Consider the following 21,769-nt stretch of genomic DNA (forward strand, 5'->3'; position numbering starts at 1 on the left):
CAGAATGCTAGCGTCGATAGTATAGGCTACTTAAGGCATCTTAGACAAACAATCGGTTTAGTGTGATTCATAAAATAAAATGCAATAAGATCCCTAAGATTTTTTCGGCTTTTATTAAGCAGCATTATTTCATTGGCTGGTATATACATGATGTAATAGTGGATAAAAAATTGTTGAGAGGCCGAATACAGAGGTATGGCGTGCACCATACTTCTGAAAAAAGATTTTTTGCATATGAAAATTTGAAATTAATGAACTTGTGAAAATCTTGTTTTTTATTTTTGTATCTGTAGTATCGTGTGCACATTTTTAATATGTTTTATATATTTCAGTGGTACACCTCGACTAAAGTCAGTAGTTATAACTACGTTTACGCATGATTGCTACAGCTGTATACGAAAAACAGTTTTGGACCTGATGGCCCTTTATTTTACCAAACTGTTAAAGTACACCACGTGACGTTGTATAAAAAGGTTATATACTAATTGACATCAGTTTAACTCTTTCAAGTCACGAATATTGGCAATCATATTTTATATTTATTTGATAAGATAATGGCCTTTGGCAGTCATCTTTTAATTACAGCTTGTGTTCTGGTATACTAACATAAGTATATAATATCTTTCCCGTTTTCTTTGATGATTACTGCACAACTCCCAATGTTTATGAGCGCTAACGAAAATGTGTGTCAATTGGTGTAAAAACGTGTAAAATTCGTTAACCCCTTAAAAAGGAAATTACTAAAACTATTGCCAGGGACGCTTTGAAAAGAAGTTAGCTTAAAACACGAGAAAGACACTTACTAGTAACATGTTAGCGTGGTTGGCTAAAGCATTCGATGTTTTGTTTTTATGGGGTTTAACATCCTCGCAACAGCAAGGGTCATATATGAGAACGGGTGTCTAGGGAGACACAACAGCCAGGGTCTTATAAGGACGGGTGCCTAGGGAGACACAACAGTCAGGGTCATTAAAGGACAGGTGCCTAGGGAGACACAACAGCCAGGGTCATATAAGGACAGGAACCTAGGGAGACACAACAACCAGTGTCATATAAGGACGGGTGCTTAGGGAGACACATCAGCCAGGTTCATATAAGGACGGGTGCCAAGGGAGAAACAACAGCCAGGGTCATATCAGGACAGGTGCCTAGGGAGACACAACAGCCAGGTTCATATAAGGACAGGTGTCTAGGGAGACACAACAGCCAGTGTCATATAAGGACCGGTGTCTAGGTAAACACAACAACCAGTGTCATATAAGGACGGGTGCTTAGGGAGACACAACAGCCAATGTCGTATAAGGATGGGCGCATAGGGAGACACAACAGCGAAAATCATATAACGACGGGTGTCTAGGGAGACATAACAACCAGGGTCATATAAGGAAGGTTGCATAGTGAGACACAACAGCCAGGTTCATATAAGGACGGGTGCTTAGCGAGACACACCAGCCAGTGTCATATAAGGCGGGGGCCTAGGGAGACACAACAGCCAGTGTCATATAAGGACGGGTGTCTAGGGAGACACAACAGCCAGTGTCATATAAGGACGGACGTCTAGGGAGACACAACAGCCAGGGTCATATAAGGTCGGGTGCCTAGGGAGACACAACAGCCGGGTTCATATAAGGACGGGTGTTTACGGAGACACAACAGCCATTGTCATATAAGGCGGGGGCCTAGGGAGACACAACAGCCAGGGTCATATCAGGACGTGTGCTTAGGGAGACACAACAGCTAGTGTCATATAAGGACGGGTGTCTAGGTAGACACAACAGCCAGGGTCATATAAGGTCGGGTGCCTAGGGAGACACAACAGCCAGGTTCATATAAGGCCAGGTGCCTAGGGAGACACAACAGCCAATGTCGTATAAGGACGGGCGCATAGGGAGACACAACAGCCAGAGTCATATAAGGACGGGTGCCTAGGGAAACACAACAGCGAGGGTCATATAACGACGGGTGTCTAGGGAGACACAACACCCGGGGTCATATAAGGAAGGATGCATAGGGAGACACAACCGCCAGGGTCATATAAGGACGGGTGCCTAGGGAGACACAACAGCCAGGGTCATATAAGGCCGGGTGCCTAGGGAGACACAACAGCCAGGGTCATATAAGGACGGGTGTCTAGGGAGACACAACAGCCAGGGTAATATAAGGACGGATGCCTAGGGAGACCCAACAGCGAGGGTCATATCAGGACGGGTGCCTAGAGACCTGTACTTATACAAAAATCGACTATGACACAACACATACCTCACAAATATCAATAAATGGATTATTTATTGATCCAAATCCGCTATTATCAACAGCTGCTAAATTCCGTCAGTAGTCTTCGGTTTTCAATCGTTCAAAATGTCCCACCTGAACAAAGCCATTTTTGTACGTCATCTGTCATCCTTGAGGGGTCACTGGTAGAGCAAGACCTTTGTCTATGAAACCGTTCTCATACCAAAGCATAGATTATTTGTTCAAACTTACGTTTTTGTAACTGGCTTGAATTAATGTGACAAGGTCAAAACTTTCAGCGCAAACATTGAACCCGGTATTCGACTGTGTACAGAAGGCGATGGGTTCCATCTCTTGGCCAGTCCGAAAGATGGTAGATGTTATTCGCTGCTAAATGTTAACCATTATAGGCAATCGGAACAACTAGTTACTAGTTAAACCCATTGTGAGTATAATGTTACCAGGTGGATAACTGTGGGAAGGTGTCTTTAACATGGTATTTCAGTGAAGTAACACTCTAAATGTCGGCATCAAATCCGCGTTATCGCAAGGAGGCAATTGCAAATACACCAACATACCGCCACCGTTACATGTTGGCCTATATACATGTGTACGCGTACACGCATGCATTACACATGAGAGGCATGCCCTTAGCTGTGAATATATTGCATTACGTTTAATCTTATTAAACCGAACCAAACCTTAGAATACATATTGCATAGTGTTACTATGAGCGACCAACCTTGATTTTTTACCACCATGCGCCGGAGATCGGTCGATCGTATCCGTTTTATGTGCATTTCATATGCATTTAGTGAATTCTGACGTGTTTATAAACAAACTTCACAACTATTTGTACGGATAAACGAATACCCGCTTGGGCTAGACTAAACTGGTAACGACCTCGTTCACTCTGTTAATTTCTGTAACTCTTAATGACCAATGAGACGCTGATTGGTTGATTCGAATACTTAAGAACCGCCAGGGGAAGTCCTCAACTAAATACTTATACTTGAGTTGTTTGTAAAACCTAACTTTAAATGATCAATTGTTATGGCTGAAGCGTATATTTTTGAAGTTGAGCCACCTTGAAAACTCACGTGCTATTCAAATACACTTCATTATTTGACGCCGTTACCGTTCGGTCCGAACCTAGTAATGGTAGGCAAGAATTGTCAGAAGTAAGTAACACAGGGGCATATTACATGAATATAAAACAAAGGTCTAAACATTATCGATTAAAAATATAAATCATTTCATCATAAAATTTGAGAATGCATAGAAGCGGTCGATATATTTGACCAGTATTACATTTATATTACAGTATATATATTTGCATCTTGTCCCAATGAGTTTATAGGCTGGTCAATTAAGGTTGTTCCCATTGCACTTTACTGTGGTAAAAATAAAGAAAAGAAAAACTTATGATTATTTTTGCTGGTATCGAAGAAGCTCTGATCTTTCCAGAAAATGCAAACGTGCTGTTTCTGGTACACTATAGTAGCACAAAAACAAACAAACAAATGTTGGTGCCATACTTTGTGGGCTGTACATATCGAGGCAAGGTAAAAGAAATGGACCCTTGGATTTGAAAGTGTACTGGTTCTATATCACACAAACGAAACATGTACTGCTTAACAAGTAACACACTGGCTATATCTACATTGGTATTTGAAGCGCACATAAACATCTTTAAATCAGTCTTTTTATGCTTTAAAATATCATTCTAAAATCCATTGCTTTTGCATTGTAATAAGAAACGCATGATAAAGCTTGAAAATCTTTCTTAAACTCTTTCAGATTTTTTTTACACACACGTCTTTTAAATGACGATGTACATTAATAATAATAAAAGTTCACACCGGGAACGTACATGTAGACTTACATAGTTTCAACTTATTCAAGCGAAAACAATCGCTCATTCAATTCATTCTAATTGGAGCTATAGTAAAACAAAATTTTCCGGTGAATTCATTTCTAAATAAAGATTATCATTCTTTGATTACAACAATAAAACTGTGACTGATAGTTACACTATAAAATGGCCACTAAATGCATGTGATGTATATGGCTCAAATAACAACGGACTTCAATAAATAACTTTAGTTATAACATATGACGTCATCAGCTTTGTGACATAATGTCATGTACAAGATAGTGATTGCGTAAGATATAAAATTGAATACATTGTACACAAATGTACGTGCATGCAGATGGATAGAAATGACCTTTCTCTTGCTCTCATCCCTCTCGTATATACAGTTTCAAGTACGTGTCTCATCGCTGTAATGGGGGTCAGATCTGACCCGGCGCTGTCTAGATCACGTGATCTTATCATAGATCTTACATAGACAATGGTGTTTACTTATGTACGGTACATTAAGACCCAGACAGGGCACATCAGGTCCATAACCACATAGCTAGTCAAGAAAGGACGCGGGGATCGAAGTCCATCGACTCGACCACCGCCGGTACCAGGCCTGCGTGGAGAAAGGAGCAGAAATGCCTGGCGGGACGGAATTTTGATAAGATCATGCAACTACTGTGTCCAGAGATGGTGGTGCAATTCAAACGCCATTTTAGAGTGCCACCATCATTGATATGTAAATCTCAAGCTGAACGCGGTGCATGGGGCATGGAACCTTATCCGACCCACTGTTCTGAAAACGAGTTAAGGATCCTTGTCCCGCTGTAACGTAATTTTTCCTACATACAGTAACCTCCCTTTAACTTCTGTTTGGGTATAACTGTAGCGCAGGTGGGACCGGACACTTCTGTTGACTTGGTATCACAGTCGGTTAGAGCGCTAGTATATCAATCCTGGGTTCCCGGTCCAGCCCCACTATTTTTTTATTTTTTTTTATTTTTTATTTTTTTATTTTTAATTAAGAACACTACTGTTGGTTACATATTGCTTAATTTCTTCTTTATTATTACGTAAAAAAATCCAGCAAGGAATGATTTTATTTTCAGAAATGATTTATCAAAGCTATAGTCCTGCCGGAAAAAAACCTCCCAACACTTAGTTGCAGTTTTTGGCAGTGGTACGGGGATCCTTAAGCGATGCTAGAGCAATGATTAGAAATGAAAGAGGTCCAAACTGTTGCAATGGTGGCGGCAGGAAAAAAACTTTATAAAGGAAAGACAATCTCGATGCAACGCCTCTCGTTGTATTTGCTATTGTACTTCGCTAACCGCTTACTATACATACGCCTTTATTTTCAAGGTACACCCTTTTCGTTTATCTTTTTTATTTTTTTCATTTTAATTTCTTTTTACCTACGTATCTCACTCGTTGTATCGCCAAACCTCTTTTTAACGTCAAGATTTCTAGACAAATTGTGGCATTATAACAAGGTTTTCCTGTACTGTGTCAGTTTTTCTCGAGGAACCGAAAAATAAGTCTGTATAAGTTAAGACTTACTACAAGGTATGTAATCTTAATAGTTTTTTTCAGGGAAGAAAATAAAACCTTAAAAATATCCCACTAGGCTGTTTAGGAAAATAATATCAGTTTATGGTACATGTAAATGTCAAAAGGACCCAAGGAAACCACTTAAGGGTCTATTTACAGTAAATCTCCAGTACTTTCGATTAAACAAGAACCGTTATTCTTAGTGTACGTCTGAGATAACAATCTGGAGGCATTTGATTCTCAGTATTTCTATGAAGTCTTGCGCTTTCCGACGACAAGGTGTATCGGGGGTGTTATCTTGTACATGTAATTTGTTAGCACTTTTAAATAATTATATCTTAGAAACGTTGTAGAAAAAATAGTTACTTTAAGACTAACTCATGATATCGTTATTAAATTCTTTCCTGTGATATATGTTCAAAAATATCAGTAAAATATGAATAATTCGACTTCAAAACACTGAATACTGGGATTTGGTATGCATAGACGGCTCATAAAAGTAAACAATAAAACATCATCTCGATGATGAGTTGATCGGGTGGCGCAGTGGATAACGCACTCCCTTTTTACCAAGACAGCGGGGGTTCGAACCCCCGATCGGACGTGACAAGGTACGGGGTCACCTGCCGACCACGAGGGTTATCTCCGGGTACTCCGCTAACACCTGGACGAACAAGAGTGATAAATATGAGTCGAAATAACTTATCTCATAATTGTTGTAAAATAAGTAAAGTACATATTTTACTTATGATTCGTTTTTGAAACACAATTTCATGACTTTGTGTACATAGACGGTTGAGGAAGGTAAGGAATTTACTCATCATCTCCATTACGTATACGCCAACATCTATCACTGCTGGTCACCTTAGGTCTAGATCTGTCAGGAGCAAATTTGAAATCCAATTCCAGACGAAGTGCGATGCTGATATGTCGCATTTTGATTTCATACAGACTCTAAGTACATGTACCACATCAACACATTTCAATGCTAAAATCATGAAGTCATATTTGAGATTTCTATCGAGTAAACAACACGTGTAATAAAGAAACAACGCGGAAGTAATCGCCCATATCATGCTCACATATCCTGTTTGGCACGTTTAAAACATACACTTCTTCTTTGTCTTATCGCCATGGGGGTTAAAGTCACCAAGCGAGCTGTTTAAAAGTGTGGGAACAACTCGCTGCCGTCACTAATCTCCAGACCAACACCGATTCGCCGTCTGGGGGTCGATGGTGTTGGATTAACCCGGAAATTGACAAGTTAACATTACAAATCGCCCCAAAATCCCAATGCAATAAAATTAACTGATAACTCAGCACAGTTCACTGCTATAGGAAGTAACACAGTCTCTCTCTTCCGTTAAGTATTTGACGCAGGCACGGAGTTTTGTGTGTCTGTGTCAGGGCCAGAGGTAAAATGGAGCATCTTCGTCACCTATATGTCGGTTTTAAATCCCTACGCGGTAACACGGGATTTCAAGGAGACATTTTGTCACTATGATAGTGTCAATTCCATACGATTTCAAACAGACTTTTATCACCACGGATGAGGTTAAGTACAGTAACACCAATGAAGATGCCGTTGTTCTGTTTGCGTTGTAACTTACACAACTTTATCGAGTTTCTAATTTATTTCTATCCTTTTAATTATTTTGAGCAACACTATAAAAAAAATATTGATTGGTGTTATTTGCAATTTGTATCAGAGATTACTCGTTTACGCCAATACATGCTTTGTTTGATCCAGGCGACTATCCATTCGTTAAAATGGCCTCTCGTTACAACTTGAAGACACTGGTTGCTAGGTTAATTATTATCAACGTGACAGCTACAAGGTAATCTCACAGTGCTAATGGGGATGCGCTTGTGCTTGGTCATAACCTGCAGAATGTGTGGATTTTTTTTGTAAGACAAAACAACAATATAGAATCTTACTAAATTGAAACTTGTCTAATTATGACGCCTTAGAGTGACAGTGCCTTGGTAATCGTATACGGAGTGGTCTGTATACATGTCCAATTAACAAAATCCACAAACTGCCTAATCCGAACACCCTGTGGGAACAATTAAATTGCTTCAGAAGGATTAGAGAGTTGGTCGGAATAAACAGGTTTTATTCGTTAGGTATATATGAATGGAATGACAAGAGAGTCTTTTCATAACTTTGCTCCTTTTCTCCGCTAGAGGCACTGTCATCTGTCAGCAACAGAATGGCCGCCGTGAGCGTGCACACTATTATAATGCTTGACGGTTTGATATTTATCATGTAATGTCTTAAATCGTTATTTCTTTCTGTTGAGGGAACTATGATCTTTAATAAATAACATACCACGTGATAAATAATAGTAATTGGTTGATTATGAAGCGGTTAAACCCTATTGGGTGGTCAGGTAGCGCCTTTCACTAAGACGATCGGGGTTTGATTCCCCGGACGGACATGACACAATTAATACGGGGCTATTTGTCCGACCACCTTAGTATATTCCAGATACAATGCACTCCGATTTCCTACCACATGAGACCCTTTGCACGCTTACATCCGGGCCAACAAGAGTGATTGATGTAAGTGATCTAACATGTTCCATAATTATTGTAAAGTAAATTAAGTTTAATTCTTATACACGCTCCTTACAACAGTGCCAAATAACTATCTCGTTTAAATTGTTTGGCATATACGTTTGTAACAGAGAACCTTTCATTATCAGTTCAGTGATTTACCATACAAGTGAGCTTTTATTTTATTTTCTGTCATTTATAAGCTACAATGTATTACTTTAATTCATGCAGTGTAATAATTACATGTTTCAATTATGGACCTTTGTTGAGATTAGTACATGTATGTTGTTATATAGACCTGGTAAAGGATATACTAACCGAGACAGAATTGAGGCTTATGTAACTTTTCAGACCCATATAACCAGATAGGTAGAGAGTATTGTGACGTTCCAATTGAAGTGACGTCATAACGAGAATATAAGGACCCGAGCTTATTTAAAAAATCACCGACATCCACGTGATTATGATCTAACCGATAAGGGAATACGTTTTGTCATCTAATAAAAACCAAATTGACTGCTGTTTAAGGCACTATGCTACCATATTGTCGATGTATAAAATGGCTCCACCGGTACCGCTATTTCATCTCCAAGCAACATCACGAGGCCATAGTGCCTGTAGCCGAAAATGATGCTTAATAATCAATACTATTTCCCGGTAGAACAAACAGCTTGTAAAGTATTGCTCCTAGGATCATATTCATTGAAGAATGTTTTTCTACATATACATGTATCACTGCTTTTGTAGGAGAAAGAGTATCTTTTTATTCTGTAGTACGCTTTACGCTAAAAAATGATAAAACACAAAACAAAACTGATTTTTTTATGAATATTGTCGGCGCTTTCTGCTTTAAAATACTAATGACCTGCTATAATAACAAACAGCTCTGTTTGTTTTAGGGCTCAACAGGCGTCCACAGTACAGTTACCGTTTCAGTCTAAACACATACTGTATATGTAAATTAATACGATGACATAGAGTACATAAATTAATTATATCAATTCATTTGCTGATGTCTTTTTTTTGTACATATGGAATCACATTTCAATTTTTACTTTACGTTTTAAGGTAGACCTCGTCCGGTTGAATCCAGACATAGACATCCAACGACCCTGGTACATACAAATGTATAGCTTACAAACCTATCGAAATGGTTTTTGAAGAGTATCAAACGTCTGATTCGAATTATCCTTTTCTACTCGCCAATATAACTACAATTTCTTCTCATAATTACAAGAGACAAAGCTACGATGACATTACTTTAAAACTACTGAAAATAGAAAAATAAAATAGTTTAAGGTAAGGTACCGTAAAGTTTATCAACCACATGAATGAAGCACGCGCCGTTATAGCTGAACATGAGCGAATATTAAACAGCATGATAACACTTGCCTGATCATTACGATGTTCTACCGTCTCAATTTAATGACCTTGTGCACTTTGGTGCTCTGTTGATTAGTAATGGGCGGAGTAGCACGTGCCCATTTAATCTATTACGCTGGAACGCGCTTTTTATTTTATATCACTGAAAATGTGTATTCGCAGCAGTGGTGCTATGTATGCATTGACTTTAAGTAACGTATCGCACGGTGCGTTAACTGTGTCTTTATAGAAAATCTTCGTGATTCCATACAACACAGAAGTGCAACTTATGTATCAGATAACCTCCGGTAGTTTTGCTAATCTAATTAAGAACGATGATACAAAGTAGATACTGCAATGGAATGCTTCAAAATGAAACCCTATTTTTAAGCAAAATGTCAACTGAAATCATTTTGAATTTGAAATGCATCCAACAAGTGTTAAGACATGTTAAACGATTAAACCTTCATCTTATAAGCTTACAAATACAATGTGCATGTAATTGGCTACCAACATTATACAGCAGTTTATGTTTTATACCGTATTTACCTTATAAGCGCCCGATCTTTTATATGTGCCACTTATTCTGGTCAAAGCGTCCCATCCTGACCCCTTATTTTACTTAATGACTCACTTGAAATCAGTGTTAATTTATTTCAACATATTTACCTAATAAGCGCCAGAACTTAACGGAATATATTTTCTTAACTAGTGTAGATATACAAAAACATCCCGTAAAATGTCCATTTATGATCACTCGTACACTCAATAACCAGTCACATAAATTTTAAATGTGAAAAAGGCACAGAAGAACTGAACACTGCGGGGTACGGTCCAATGGTAGACTTGAAAATCGCTGAAAGCTTGTGGCTGGAATTCATTCTTGCACGAGTAACATGAAATATGAGGTTATGTATAAATTGTGTAACGTTATAAAGCGTTTCATTGACTTTGAAGGGTCGATTTTCTCTGTTTTCTTCGTTAGTCTCGTTCAACCAGACTCTTGTTGTCTGCTCAAGCTACGCCGAACAGAAACTTAAGTCTTGAATTACAAAGTGACCAAGCGTCTTGTTGAACGAGACTATTTTCTTCGTATGTTTCGGAATACTTTATACATGGATTTTTCATCCTTTTAACCTTAAAAACAACTGATGAGTCCTGAATGGACGAAACAGCTATACGTTAACTTGATTTAGCTTTCTGCACAAGACTTTTTAAAAGGCGCTTCATTTTTTCGTATTCCCAGTGCTTATTTTAAATATATTTTATTGTGAGGGAACGATAACAGATTTCTGCCCTAATAAATGTATATATGTACTTAAACCGCAAGCAATCATCTTCCCTAGTAAACCAATGCAGCTCGACGCCAAGGGGATCCACCAAAGCTCTGTACTAGCAAGTGTATTTATTTTCACACATTGTTTGGAACGATCTAAGCTCCCTGCATGTAGAATGAACCGTGAATGTTCACATGTTTTCCAAAGAAGATCTACAATGTCATCATTTTGAAGAACAACATGAACGCTAAGCTATAGTAGATACTACTATTTAAGTCTTAAACTAATGGATAAGATTTACATTACGTACCTTAACACTAAGGAACCAGAGCAGCCCTAATTCTAATGGACAATTATCTGCTTTAACATCGTGAGACATTATCAAAGCTCTTGAGACATTGTTAGAAATCACAGGAACTGTAAACTAGCAGACATAAGGTGATTCAATATCGTAAGAAACCAGTACATGGCGACTGCCCCACGTTGGTCTCGAACCCTCGACCCAGTGGTGGAGGCCTAATGTTAGAAGAATGTCCGACGCCTAAACGACTTGGCCACCGTGGCCCCATCTGCTTAGACACCGCGAGACATCATCAAAGCTCTTGTATAGTAGACCTGTGAAAGGATGTATTGTATGGACCCATAATAGTTTTGAACTGGAATAGTGTGACATTAACACCGTGAGAAACTATATTAGCCAAAACACTAAAAGATATCATATACATCGACATTTAAGAATCATAACATCCTTGATTTTAGTGGACAAGTCTCTGCGTAATCCTCAAAGCTCTAGGTTATATAATTAGTAGACATTTGATATAAGGTATTTTTTGAAGGCGTCAGAACACTAAACTTGTTAATACGATATACTGTGACACTGTAAGGAACACCAAAGTCTTTACCGTAGTAGAACGAGGAACTATTCAGGCGAATAAACCACCATGAGCATAATTAAGTTGTATGAAAATGACAGCTTTGACGGTATGGTGCAGTGTAATTCTTTTTTGGCATACTGTATCAATTTCATGTACCAAATTGCATAGGCTTATGTTCATTTTCAACACGTAATGTTCCACATGTAACGAGGAACAAAAGAAAACGCCGAAATAAGAAAAACAAAACGGAAAAACCCTCAACAATTGGACAGCACTCCTACGTTTTTTCTCTGCTCAGCATGATTATTTGTTTTGCTGTCCTCAGTGTCGTCTTTGAAAACTGTTTCGTTTTTAAATTTACCTACAATTGTAGCTTTATTTGCTGGCATTGTCACTGGCGCTGTGAAATATACTTTGTTTCTATTAAACTTGCACAGACAAGACCAGTTAGTTGTCTTCTCTCAGGGACACATTGATTAATTCATTCAAAATTGGCTTAACAAGAGAAAGATATGAAACGACGCCATGATGTAGGATTTAATCAACGGCACGATTCCCCGAGCGAGTTTTTCATATAAATATCTGCAAATGGTCGTTGTTGTAATGAAAACTGAAATCTTGAGACCGAAAAAAAACAAAATATGGATCACAGTTAGAATTCTTCATACAGAAAAGCAAAAGAGTCTAAATAAATAATCGTCTTTTTCATAGAAAGAACGAAGGCGACATATTTGATCCCTCAGACCCACATGACGCCAGTTGGCATTGCCACAGAAACCGTTCGCGACATGATTCCCAAATAAACAATGCAAAGCTTGACACTTCATCTGCAGTGAAATGGTTTTATTGTTCACCCCTTGGAGGTTTTTGAGATTATCTAAGACAAAATAACTCACAGACGTAATGGTCATACAAATATCTTGAGGAAGTTTACCTCCAACTTCATCAGAATATCATTTAACTGCATTGGAAGACCCTAGTCGAATCTGGAATTTCTTCAATGTCTTTCTGATTTCGTTTTTGTACAATATTACTCAGATTGGTAACGCTTTTCCACTTCTGATATCAAATACAAAAAGGGAATTGCTTTATGCTATATCTAGGCGCCTGTTACTTGTTTCATCAGAAGAAATTTCCTTTTGACTCAATCGTAGGACTGAATGTAGTCCCAGGTTCTACTCCTAGGCTAGCGGCCGCAGTAGAAAAAGAGTGACCACTGTTATATTCGTCACATAATGACCAACGAAGTAAAAGGATTGGTGACAAGACATATGGTATTATAAACGCCAATTGTCTGTGTTATCCTGACTAAAACCCAATGTTTATTCATTATTGTCGTTTGTCGGATAATGACTTCTTGCCTTGTGATTGCTTCTCCAGACCAATAGACTAAATCATAAGCTGGGCAGATTTGCCTCACCTACTGTTCCTTGTTATATTGAGAGAGTCCGTATTGCCTCAGATATCAATCTTCTGTCCCAAGGACAGCATTAAAGACGTCTGGGTTATGTAGAGTTATCTGAGACAACAACGAACAGACGTGGAGGTCACGTTGTATCAAGGTTCGTGATTGTAAGGGAGTTACAGTACCTAAACAGCCACGTGCAGACTATACAAGATATTTGCCATTCATTAACGTCGTAAAGATTGGTAGTTTTATGGTGACCAATATACCGTTATTTTACCGTATTATACATCATTGTATGTCGTGATATTAGACCTAGACAAGGTATATTGATACGATGGTCGATATTTGCTGTCGCTTTAGATATTTTCCTAAACAAAACATTTACATGAGTTTTGCATACACTCTCAGCATGTCTATATCAATGCAGAATGAAGATTGACTTTACTCTTAACCACTTATATTTTACATACGGGCAATTCCCCCCTGCGTGTTATTTAGGTACACCGCTGCTGCATCACAGCTAACATTGTAAGAGTCGAAAGCGTAACGACTTTGTAACCATTCTTTATGATACAAATTCATCTCAATAGTAAATTGGAAACCTGTCCTCGTAGGAAAACTGAAACCATCAATTATACAGAAAAGATATTGAGCGCAAACATCTCATGATATCAAACTCTCTTATTGGCACAATTGTGACGTTTGATGATACAAATGGCACCTGATAAACACTGCTATCTTTTATGACACGTTTGAGTGATCGACTGGCGCAATTGATAGCGCACTCGCCTCTCGCCAGGTCGGCCGAGTTTCGATTCCCAGATCGGACGTGAACAGGTATCGAGTCACCTACCCGACCACGTGGGTTTCCTGCAGCTTTAAGACATCCAGAGTGCTAATATCCGGATTAGAGGGGAAAATATAAGTTGACTTGTTTAGTACTTTTTTTACAATTGTGACACTAACGTATCTTGATAAGAAAGAGTCAACCATTGATGATGCGAGCGTGTCTTAATAAAACATATTTAACTATTAATGATGATGCAGGCGCGTCTTAATTGGAAATATTCGACCATTAATGATACAAGCGTGTCTAAATTGGAAATATTCGACCATTAATGATGAAGGCGTGTCTTAATTGGAAATATTCGACCATTAATGATACAAGCGTGTCTAAATTGGAAATATTCGACCATTAATGATGCAAGCGTGCTTTAATAGGAAATCCTCAACCATAAATGATGCAAGCGTGTCTTAATAAGAATATATATATTAAACCATGAATGTAACATGGGTGTCTTAATAAGAAATATTCAACAATTAATGAAAGAAACAATGAAATAAACTTGTCTTAATAATAAAATATCTACCATGCGCGATAAAATTTGTTTTTATAAGGATTTTTTTTTTTTATATAAAAACATGTTAAAATATTGGTATAATAAGATTGACATTGCAAAACCGTGACTGTAACAGCATATTTCATTTATTCCTTCGAATGGAGAGCATTTGACATTTTATCGAAACCTTACCATGAAGTGAAATCGTAGTATTGTCTTACCTTCTGTCAATGTGTTAGAGGTAATCACGTTTTGACAGTAATTCCCATTGCGAATAAAACCTTTACATCAGAAGCTTCACTTCAATGTACGTAAGTGACCACTTCTGACAGCTCGAGTGTTTTTGCTGTGATCCCACGCAACCAGTGATTGACACAATATATTACTTACAACACACGATAATTACTTGCATACAAAAAAGTGTACATAAATAGAGTTGTATTAGCACCCTATAGTCGTCCCTGCATGCTCTACTACACCATGGAGATCCAACAGTTGCGATACAATTCCTTACGTTATTATTGTTACAACACAGTAGTGTTAACGTTACGAAACGTTTAACCTATTCAATAGCTTGTTTATACTGTTTGATATAACGGACGGGATTTGTATTGAAGCAGTCTTGACAATTGTCTGGTATAGGATGTATTAACCTTCAAAAAGAAAAACGGGGAAGACCAAAGTGTAAACAAACCCGATATTTGTATTCAAAATCAATGGAATCAGGAAAATCTGTAGACAAAGAGACAAAATACACATAGAGAAAGGAAAATAAAACCATGTAGTCAAGACGTATATGACGCTTCTATCAACCTGCATTTATGAAAACCATTGTTATAGTTTTTTACGTCAGCACTGTATATCTATAACTGATAGTGTGATATTCGGATTTGCTATCAAGGTGTAGCTATCAAGAAAGGGAACATTTATTAATGGAAAATCAAACTTTCACATTTAATATAATACAACTTCGTAGCAAGCAGTCATGTTTGCCTTGTTGTAAATAAAGAAAAGATACTTGACTGTTTCAGAAGTGTTTGCAATATCCTTGATTTTACGTTACAGATGGTATATTAAGTCGACGCTTCAACATTTTTTTATTTTTTTTATAATCCAGTGACAACACGTTATCAATATTTATCGAAGTGAAACTGAAAGACTTGGAACGAGTTTTGATACATTCAGCCTTATTTGAAAACAACAAATAACGTACATGTAGCGTTGACTATTAGCTGATAGCAAAATAGACCACCAGGAACCGTAAAGACACAAAAACAAAAGGAATGCGTCATATTCTCTCACACTTCACAAATTAATTATCGTTATTACCAGTGATTTCACATACCTTGGGACAAAAAGGTCATCCAAGTCCCACTTCACAATATTGACACGTTATCTCTGTAGACAGTGTAATCTTATCACAATATGGTCGCATTATAAAATTTTGTCACACATTTCGTGCGCCATTTACGACGGCACGGTACATTGAGTTCCATAATACTATTAAGGGTATAATTTACGTTAGGATTATGAAGAAAACAAATAATTAAATTACTTCTGAAAACCTCGTGCTTAACGTAAACAATCTTACCCTAGAGCTAAGATTTATCTGTCTGCTTCACACAAAACCGATAAATTCTTTTTGAAAATTTCATCAAAAGCTTGATGACACAGATGCACCGGAGAGGCTAACCTGGTCATCATGTGACATGCGTCATGATCTCGACCTTGACATTTAGGACACAGTTAACGAAATGAAAGCCACTAAAACATTATGTAAATTTAGTCATAAGAGGACAACAGATGAGCATGTCAATTTCGCGAAATGCTAAATCGTTCTGGTTCTAAAACTTAGTTTTTATTATTTTTAAAGTTAAAATGTGCGTGAAGCGTCAACATTCCTCAAAATTGAATTGATTAATGTATATACTAATTGTATTATCTGTATACATTTTATAGCCGTTATGTATTGTAAAGCGCTCACCCAGATTGGCTTATTCTACCTAAATCGGGCGCTATATCAAATGTTGTATATTATTATCAATTGTATTATAAGCAGCATGCGATTGTAATCTGTTCATGAATAAAACTGAAAATATAGACAAAAAAAAGAATGAATTATTTTTGAATACGAGTGTTCGCCCTTGTTTTATATATTATCTTTGTGGCGAACCATAATGCATTCCAGATATAGTGTTTCAATAGAAAAAACATTTTATTTGTATCATATATCAACTTACTGAAACATTTTGTTTGGTTAAAATGTGTTTAACTTACAACGCACGGTAAAATTAGCTTTATTGCTTTATTGCATTTAAACACAGCACTCAAAAACAAAGGTCTAAAATCCCGGAGATATGAATTTAAATGAACATCTGAATGCCAAAATCATTTATAAAATTAGACAAATCCTTAACGTAGGAAAATGATAGACATAAAAAAAACGAACTTTTTATCAATATTTACTCGTAGTGTCTAGCGATTTTATTGATACAGACATAACGTCGTTTAGTAGTCCCGTACATAATTTACCTAGATCTAGCAGTACCCTTGTGCTTGAACATCATTTAGATTCGTTTTGAGGCAGATTGTCTCGTAAGCACGATAAGCTCTATCAATTTGGCTCGCAGGCGGACCTGAATATTTTACTGAAAGATCATCACTTATAATTGACTTTTGCGAAGGGTTTTATTTGAAATGTGGAGAGTGCTGAGAACGAATAGAAAAGTGGAAATTGCATTATGTTGAACTTGTGCAACATTCATAACTGTTGTGATTGCCAGTAATGTGAAGTATAACAATAGTTTCTAAATTGACTATATTTAAGGCACAGTTGTAAACACTTACACATGATTGCACTGGTTTATTTATCGTTAAAGCCTCATTTTTGCGTGGTCCCTTATTTTCGCAGATTTGTTAAAATTGTCAATTTCGGGGAATCTTTTTTTCGCGGATTTCAGATTCTGTGGGCATGGTACAATGTGCTACGTCAAGGAAGCATTCATATGCCCTTTATTTTCGAAAGTTGAACTTTTCGCTAAATGTTTATTAGGAAAATTGTAAAATTATTTTCTGCGAATAATAGAGATAAAATAAACAATGTTTTATTGTTATAACTGACTGAGCTATGTACCTGGCCAACAAAGGAATGCTGGCATAACAGCATTACCGTGACAGGGATCATTAAATCTACGTTGAAGAAATTTCGTGGTTGCCATCGTGATCTTATTTTCATCCACGCAATGACAGTTTCCACAATATGAAAATATTTGTGTATTATGTCTTTGATCGTTGGTGACCTTTATTTTTCCGGGTTTGCTGGGAGACACTTTGATGGATGCAACACGTGGTGCAGAAAAACGCATACCATTCGGGAACATCTGGGGTTTTTTTTGTTTTACTTATTTAAGGGGTTCGTGACATCTTCCATTTTGATTTTGGGTGTTCTACTGCCTCTTTTTTAAGTCATTTTCTTAATTGAGTTTGATTTCGGACTGATATGTTATTTTTTTTAAGTTTGTCATCATTTTGGTGTATTGCGTAACACTAAACTTTCAAATATTGAAAAATGGCCGAAAAAAGTAGCACGTAGTTGACAAGTAGGTCACTAGTGACCTTATTATATATTGGTTTAATTATGTCAACAATTCTTTCTTTTTTGTGCCTTAAAAGATATCAGAACCATACAATAATCTTACCAAATTGTTTTAATAAGTATCTTAACCAACCCTCTAAGAATGTATCCCCCTTTTTAGCACTTTTAATCATAAGTACAGCTTTTTAGCACAAAAGTCGCACTTTTATTTAGACATGCATCCAACTTTCAGATATATATAAAGTAAGCATTTATGTATAATTGTTTTATTCTGGTCTACTATCTCGGAAAGTCGGATGTACCAATAAACATAGTTATTACATATGTATAATAGGGTTAAAAACATACGTCCCCTCCCCCATCTGCTAACTTCGAACCCCCTGCCCCCGATTCTTTTCGAACTCCAATTTTGAGGTTTGGTTAAGATACCTACTGACCTTCCTATCAACCATGTGCTACTCTTTTCGGCCAGTTTTAATATTTGCATCTTGAGTGTTACGCTATTCACCAAAATGATGAAGAATTTTTCAAAAAGTAACATGTAGTTTTGTCAAAAAGGGACCATTTGTGATTTTGGTCCCCCACTTTACCCCCTCATATCTCGGGATGGTCTCCGAGCTGACCTTAATTTCATGTCATATAAATATGGCATAACCCTAAGGGTTGTTTATATAAAAAATAAACTTATCGGTGATAGCCGCCAGAAGGCCCAGATAGGCACACCTCCTTTCATATAATTGTCTGAATGCCCGGCAAATTTGGACATCCCTTATAAATGAACGCGAAAGATCAGCAATGTCTAGCGACCAGAATTGTGTAAATATTGTAGAGTCTAGACAAATATTGAAGCAATCCGAAAGATCCCTAGGGTTACATAGCAACAAATAAGGATAACAATGATAATAGGTTAATATGGGATTACCTGGTTGTAAATACATATACATGTATATATATAATAGTTATATTTTCAATTATAGTATATCAATTATATCTTCTTGTAATATGATGTTTATGTACATGTAACTGTTCTGTTTCACTGTGTCTTGAAAAAGGAGCGGATCGCTCCGAAAACTTGACAACCTAAACTTGTCCACACTGTTGGAAATACTTCTTTGCCCCATGTGTATATATATCTACACACAATACATTCATTCAAATCATCCGAGATGGAGTTCAATGATAGATAGTTTAAATGCATTTGAAAAAAAACCTGTAAACGGATTATTTCGGTTCAAAGAAGCAAGCGGTAGTATTTTTTTAGTATTAGGTCTCAATTAGAGATATTTGGTGTGTCAAAACACTTAACAAAAAACAAACAATAATAAAAAAAAAAAAGTAATTAAATATTTCCAATCGTTTAATTCAAATTCCTATCTAAGTATAATTAATCTTGTAAACTCTTTCAAAACCTATAAATAAAAATGTTTGTCACGTGCTGACAGGCGAATTTATAAACTAACGTGAAGAACACTATATAGAAGCCATAACGATACCAGTACTTAAACTGACTTTAACAATGACATCAAACGCACAGTACGTCAAATGTCTATCATAGATATCCGGAATTGGGGACAGATAATTAAATAGGTGTACTGGTGCGGGCACCAATCGGAACGAGACCTGATACGATTACGGCAGATATGTCACTATTTGTCATAAATCAAATCTTACACGCATGAACAACACAAATACAGCACTAAATCCCACACAGGTGTTAGACGTAAAAAAAATCCCAGAGGTAGTTGATAATTATTTTTTTAACAACAATTATCTTAAATGACAATTAAAACAATCTTTCCGTTTATTTAAGTAAGCATATTATTGCCATTTAACGATTATTCATCATCTACTGGGAAATAGATCTAATCTCGAAACGATGAGTTGTGGAATTGATCGCTTTGTCAATGAAGACCAGTTGAGCGTATATAGGATCGGTCACTGCGCTCATGTGTGTATCAAATTCCATTTAAAATAAAATGAATTAATTTTGCGAACTTATAGTTAAGTAAACAGTAAGATCAAGCATACATACTGTTGCAGGCTCCATAGTGATTGTGTACAAGTGCAATCACATGTATAATTCTAACCAAATGTTAAAGCTTTGCTTTGCTTTTGTTTTTATTAACAATTATGAAACAAGATTTATCATCTCATATCAATCGCTCCTGTTGGTCTAGATGGAAGCGCACATGAATTCTGATATTGAAGCAACCCATAGCACCTTAAATACATCTACGTGGTCGGGAAAGTTAACCTATACCTTTCCCCGTCCTATCGGAAAATCGATCCCAACCATTGAGAGGCCAGTGCTCTATCTACTTTGCATTTTACTACCATTAATCATGTGTTATTACCGTAAATACGGTACATGTAAAATGATAATGTCAACTACACTAAAATATCGAAAGTCGAGACATGATATACAAATTCCTTCATGAAACAAGAATTCTCGCGTTTAGATGAAATGTGTTGCGATAAGTATTATTACTTCGTTATGAGAGTGATCTGGAATGTGCATATCCTGATCAAAGAGGCTCTGTAACGATCCCCGAATATTCTTAATGTAAAAAAGAATCATGAGATAGTTCATATATAATAGATTGAGGTTAACCTAGCTAGTACAACTCAACTAACTTAACGTAAGATGAAATATAATTTAAAAAAGATGAAATACAGACTTCTGCTTTTCAACTCTTGCACATCAGATTTTTAGATTTTAACATGATCTAGAAAAAGGTTCCATATGATAAAAACTGAAACAAATACGCTTTAATAATCACTAAGGTAAGGTTTTCGTACATACTTTCTAAAGCTGTTTTGCATACACGACGGATAATAATAGCGAAATGTACAAGTGTGGTTCATTTCACTAAAGCAATGTTATTTAGTGTAAACCAGACCCTTTATTCGACCCTGCTACTGGTAATATACAAGAAATATTAACTTAACCAATACCAAAAGAAAACTGTATATAATCCTTAAAACTGTGGGGGGGGGGGGGGGGGGGGGGGTTGCATAGGCAATGGTAAGTTCCACTAATGCATCGGAAAAAAAGTGCATATATTACTTTAAGAAACCATTGCATTGCTATAGAAATGATAACACTTACCTTTTATCCTCTGAATGCTGTAAATGAGTTAACGTGTCTTGTTTTTGTGGACCTTCCCGTTTTCAGTTGCGCCGATCCATTATTCCTTACATAAAAGAGTTTTTATATATGAAATTTGTTTTTCTGCAGTTCACAATTAAGAACTCACATGAACTCGATAACTCTACCGCCCAGTTCGTTACGTTTAAATAGTCTTACTTACAAATACAATAAATGTTTCTTATGATTGGCTGAATGGTTGTATGGTAAGTTCGTTACGGATCATTTAATTGGAAACAGATATATTTAAAGCAGTATCAGATTTTCTACCTGAAATAAATAAAACAGTTACAAAAGTATTCTTTAATGTAATTGAATAGGTGATTTGGAAATGTGAATTACCAGACTGGCCTTTAAAGGTGCCAAAACTGTAAATCAACTCCCTATATCTTGAAATGCACCGCGTTTATATAAAACAAGTAGGTAGGTCGAAATCTTTAGTTATATATGTTGTAATAATACTAAAAAAAAAACTAAAACAACAAAACCGTGATTCATGATATCAAATCGCGCTCTGCATTATGACTTGCAAAAGATAGGGCATTATGCATTCAACAA

General features: G+C 36.7%; 1 protein-coding gene across 2 annotated transcripts in view; it reads right to left on the minus strand.

The window, feature by feature from the left end:
* LOC110460202 (neuronal acetylcholine receptor subunit alpha-10-like) overlaps positions 1-21,338 on the minus strand; it is a 96,434-nt gene extending 75,096 nt beyond the window's left edge. For both annotated transcript variants that reach the window (XM_021512992.1, XM_021512986.1), the window contains exon 1: positions 21,173-21,338. The gene's annotated coding sequence lies outside the window, so the exon portion shown is untranslated. The remainder of the gene's footprint in view (positions 1-21,172) is intronic.
* Positions 21,339-21,769: the final 431 nt, after the last annotated feature.

Source organism: Mizuhopecten yessoensis, unplaced genomic scaffold (assembly GCF_002113885.1).
Source record: "Mizuhopecten yessoensis strain PY_sf001 unplaced genomic scaffold, ASM211388v2 scaffold10331, whole genome shotgun sequence".
NCBI classification, from domain to species: domain Eukaryota; kingdom Metazoa; phylum Mollusca; class Bivalvia; order Pectinida; family Pectinidae; genus Mizuhopecten; species Mizuhopecten yessoensis.